The sequence below is a fragment of the Vombatus ursinus genome, unplaced genomic scaffold, assembly GCF_900497805.2.
Source record: "Vombatus ursinus unplaced genomic scaffold, bare-nosed wombat genome assembly UNPS02014799.1, whole genome shotgun sequence".
Classification (NCBI taxonomy): Eukaryota; Metazoa; Chordata; class Mammalia; order Diprotodontia; family Vombatidae; genus Vombatus; species Vombatus ursinus.
The window spans coordinates 27,934,028-27,939,637 of NW_020954577.1; positions in this window are offsets into that span (position 1 = coordinate 27,934,028).

A 5,610-nucleotide genomic window follows, 5' to 3' on the forward strand; every position below is an offset into this window, starting at 1 on the left:
ACACCATCACAAGATTGACTGAACAAATCAATTGGATGATTAGACATCAGACAAAAGGTTTGTTGAGATTGAGTGATGGAATAGCAATGACCTGTCACCAGGAAAGTTCTGCCTAGACTGACTTATGGAGATCATCTGACCTTCTCACCCTACCCACTGTCTCCTACCTTAAATCTGTATAGGGCTTTAAATTTTATGGAGTCATTTTTACAGTCTCCCATTCAATCCTCACCAAAAAAAAAATCCTTCTGGGAGGGATGAGGTGATTGATCAATGACATTTGAGAGAGTCAGCTATAAGTATAGGCTTCTTTCCACAACATCAAGTTGATACAAGTGAGCAGGAGAAAGCATGATCTGGAGAAAAGAGTACTGATTTTGGAGTCAGAAAACCTGGGTTTGAATCCTGGTCTTAGGGAAATCACTTCATTCTCTGGACCTCATTTCTGTATTTCGGGCCGTTGGGTAGAGCAGTGGATAGAGTACAAGACCTACTTCACACATATACTAGCTGTATAACCCTGGTCAAGTCACTTAACTGTGGTTTGCCTCAGTTTCCTCATCTGTAAAATGGGAATAATAATAGTACCTATCTCCCATAGTTGTTGTGAGGATCAGATGAGAAATAATTATAAAGCACTTAGCACAGTGCCTGGCACATAGTAAGTGCTATATAAATGTTAGTTCCCATTATTTTTATCTATAAAAATGAAAGGATTAGATGAGATGACATCTAAGATCCTATCCAACTCTAACTAGATGATGCTTAAAAGGACTTAGGTGTCAGGACATCATGAGATGTCCTGGATAATTTAGAATTGAAACACTTATTTGACCTGTCTTATGCTTGGGGAAAAAAAAAAAAAGCTTCACCTTCTGAATTTGCAAATGCAATGAAATTCAGTAAGGACTTTTGGCACATGAGGAAACCTTCTCGTGATCCATGAGAAAAGCAATATGCAGGAAAACAAGGGGAGGAAAAGCCCCACAAGCTGCAGGCTCAGCTAGGCTAGCTGTAGGAAGGCAGTGCCTGGTGTAGCCTTCCTGTACCAGTCATTGAGTAAGGGCCTCCTACCTGTGGTTGGTCTATAAATTTTCACCGGGTAATTGACCGTGAATAGAAGGGAAGGAGATTGGTTCAGACAGCTTTGTGAATTGGACTGTTCCTGCGCCTCCATCATCTCTGTCTCTCTACTCTTCAGCCCTTTGAGCTCTTGGTAACAGGAGCTCAGTGCGACTCTGTGTCTGGTCAGAGGCTGACAGATTTCAGCAAATAAGGAGCAGTGAGAGGTGGGAGGTGGGGGGGGGGGTGATGTCAGAGCCAGAGATAGTTTTTCAGCGTGATAAAAATGTTAGTGGATTTTTCTGATTTGTTTAATAAAGAGGCAAAAATAGAACTTAGCTCCAAGATGCTCTAAGCGAGAGATGGCCCCTTCTCCCAAGCAAATAGTTCCCTAAAGCGTCCCTCAGTCCATTCATAAAACAATCTGTGAAGACTTGAGGCTCTTTGGAAGGAAGCCAGTGACAGGCAAGGTTTTCCTGGGCTGCCTGTTACCAGATCATTAAGGCTCTGGCGGCTAATGTTTATGGAGAGTCTCCAAGGCTCCTGGCCTTTTCTGGGCTTCTAGGGTGAGATTGTTGGGCCATTTTCCTTGCAGATTTGGTTCTGCCTAACTGCCTAGAAAACTATGCCTCTCTACCCACCCACTGTACCCCCATATAGAACATTTCCATGTATGGTTCCCACTCAAAAGTAGGTGTTGGGATTTTTCAGAACCAATGTTGAGGATAATGACGCCACTAACATCTTATTTAAGGCCAGCTTAGAAGAGACCATGGGTTCTGAAAATTGTGAGGGTAGAGAACAAATACTAGAAAGTACTGTCCTGCTACTAAAAGTGGAAATCTAGTCCCAGGGATAAATATCTGTCTTTTGTAATGGAAGATGATATTGATATCACATTAAATAACAATGTTTAGTTCTCAAATCATTTTTACATCCATTATCTCATCACAATCCTATAACATAGGCAAGGTAGGACCATTTGACAAATGAGGGATATCATTTAGTGATTTACCTAAAGAAGGAACATGATATGGTGGGTAGAACAATAGGAACTGGAGTTAGGAAGGCCTAGTTTCAAAGGCCACCTTAAATACTTACTAGCTGTGGGACCCTGGGCAAGTCACTTAATATTTCTGAGCCTTGGTTTTCTCATCTGTTAAATGGGCATGATAATAGCTTTGTGAATGGGACTGTTTCTGTGACTTAAAAGAAATTACAGCATTTCTGCCTCTTCATTCGATAGCCCTTTGAGTTTCTGGTGATATGAATTCAGTGATCAAATGAAATTATAATATATGTATAAAGCACATTAGAAACCTCCGGTGAAGTACCACATAAATGTGAGCTATTATTGTTATTATCGTTGTTGTCGTTAGGAAAACGTCTCAATAATTAGAGCTATTCATCAGTGAAATGGGCTACTTTGAGAGGTTGTGGGTTCTCCTCCTAGTCAGTAGATGACTACTTGTTGAGTATGTTAAAGTAGGAATTTCTTTCATGTATGAGTTGGCCCGGGCAAGCCAGGTGGCGCAGTGAATAGAGCACGGCCCTAGAGTTGGGAGGACCTGAGTTCAAATCCAGCCTCAGACACTAGTTGTGTGACCCTGAGCAAGTCACTTCACCCTGTTTGCCTCAGTTTCCTCACCTGTAAAATGAGCTGGAGAAGGAAATACAAACCACTTTTGTATCTTGGCCAAGAAAACCCCAAATTGGGGGGGGGGGGGCGGTCCAAAAAGAGTCAGACACAACTGAAAAATGACTGAACTGAATGAGTTGGGCTAGATGGCTGCTGGGGACCTTTCCAGCTCTCAAATTCGAGGATCCTGTGATTATTATTCACTTAGCTCTTCTCATCATTTTTGATGGAGTTCAGACAGAAATGGCCCAGAGACGAGCTGCCACTATACAAGGTCTTCTTTTATATTTAATGTTCTGCATACTATCACAGAATTGCATCAAGTTAACTGCCTTTTATAATTAAAGTGTTGCTCTTATTATTATTTCATTCTCATTTCTTTGCTGACGACGATAGCATGCTGATTATCCACAGTCACAGCTAATAAGGAAGGGAATCGGAGGATGACCCATGACTCTAGTTCTAATGCTCAAAGGGGACCCCTGCTTCCTGCCTGGGCCCGTCTAGGGTTGACTCCCAACATCAGTACATCAGTAACAAGACTAATGCCCACACCATTAACTTCTGAAACCATGTAGTCCAGGCCCCAGTGGATTAGGGTGAGGGCACCACACCTAACCATGCCTTCTTTCCAACTTTGATGAGGATGTAAGTCAAGAGCTCTGAAAAAGAATACAGCAGAGCCAACAGAGTGGAGTCCCTGAATTACAAGTGACCAGAAACGTTGCCAAGACCACCACAATCCCTGAGAAAGAGAACTTAGAACAACGAGTTCAAGACTTTGTTGCTTATTCCTGTACAATCCATAGCTTAGGATCAATGGACCCTGCTATTGTTATTATTGAAAGAAGCATTTATTAAGCGCTCTGCTAAGTACTGGAAATACAGACAGAAAATCAAGGGAGACTGCTCACAAGGAGACAGCACTTATTGGAGGACTCTGTTGCAGGGAGGATGGAAGGGTCCAGTGGTCCATAGGACGCAGAAGCAGAGCGGGTGGTGAGGCTTTGTGCATGCTAGCTAAACAACAAAAGCAAATACGGAGGCCCTCCTCATCAAAAGCAGAGGTGAAATATGTAATTCCTCTCTAACATTCCTTCCCACCGAAGGTCGTCTATGCTTATTTGCACAGTGAACCGTAGGATTGCCATTAGCATATTTTGCATCTGGCTCCCCTCCAGCTGGAGTCAAACTTCCTTCCCCCATCCCTTAATGGTAGCTCTGTCTTCTTGCTGTCATGGTTTTCCAAGGCCTCTTTCCTCTCTCTTTAAATAGTAATCCTCCCATTGCTAGCCAGGTCAGTCTGCACTAATTCCAGATGACCCACAATCTGGGTCTCCCTACCAGACTAGGGTTGAGAAGGGAAAAGGCTTCAGAGCTTCCTGTCACTCACCAGGTTTGCTCTCTACATCCTTGGACCCAAGCCGGAATCACAGTATCTCGGAGCTGGAAGGGATGTCGTCTTCTAGTTCAACCCATCCCCGGCAAAGAATCACCTCTCTCTACAACATGCCCAACAAACGATGGCTCTCCATTTGCCTGAATCGGTCAATTGCTCTGCCTTTTACCATCGCTCACCTGAGCCTTGCGATAACCCTGTGAGGTGCCAGCATGATGGATGTCATTCTCCCCTTTTACAGATGAGGAAGTGAAGGCCAACAGAAGTAACTTGACCAGAGTCACACAACCAAGAATTGTCAGAGCTGGGATTTGAAACCAAATCTCACTGATTTTCTGCTACACCAGTCTGTCATTCATAGTTGGGATGTCTCACATGAGATAATCAGAAAAGACCATTATCATATTATGGACAATTAAGATGACCATAATATTCCATTGAAGTCTTAACGTGTTCAGACCCTCTGGGGATTTTAATGGACTGCAAGCTTGATACAAATCAGAATATTGATATGGCCACCAAAAAAGCTAATGCAGTGATGGGCCAGGGCCACTAGGTGGCGCTATAGTGCACAAAGCACTGGGCTTCCTATTAGGAAGATTCATCTTCATGAGTTCAAATCCAGCCTCAGATGGACTGGCCATCTGTCTATAATTCTAACTGAGAAGCCTGTATAAAGGGCTGACGTCAACATTAGGATGTGTTCAAGTCTTCCACCTAACACGTCCTAACCATGTGACTCCAGGCACGTTACTTACTCTCTGTGTTCTAGGCAACTCTCTAAGACAAGGGGGAAGAAAGGGAGGAAATAAGCATTCAAATCGTGCCTACTAAATGCCAGACGCAGTGCCAAGTGCTTTACAAATGGTAGTTCATTTGATCTTCACAACAACTCTGAGAGGTAGATACTGTTTTGCAGTTGAGTAAGTAGAGGCAGACAGAGGTTAAGTGACTTGCCCAGGGTCACATAACTAGGGAGTGATTGAAGTGGGATTTGAATTCAGGTCTTCCTGACTCAAGGCCCAGCACTCTATGTACTGCAATGCCTAGCTACCTCTAACAAGGGTTGGTACCTTTTCTTACGTGGTAGACCTGTTTGGCAGTCTAGGGAAACTTATGGGTCCCTTCTCTGAATAATGTTTTCAAATATATAAAACATATAAATAATATATAAAGCATATAAATAAATATAAACAAATAAATAATAAAACATATGTAATAGAATACATTGTATGTTATGTAATATAACATTATGTATATTATGTAAAATATGTAACATACATTATAATTTTATTATATATCCCAAATTCAGTGCTATCTCCATACCACAACAGGGGCTTATTTTCCTGAAAGAGCTGGCCATTCTTGGTGGATGGGTAAGGGATCTGTCAAGCAGGGCTTAGAGTTCTTACTTTGGTTATCCCAACGTGAGAGTTTCTCCTCGATCTTTTCAAGCACCATCTAGTAAGAAAACAAAGGCTCTGCAGCCTGGGTGACCTTTACAGAGGCC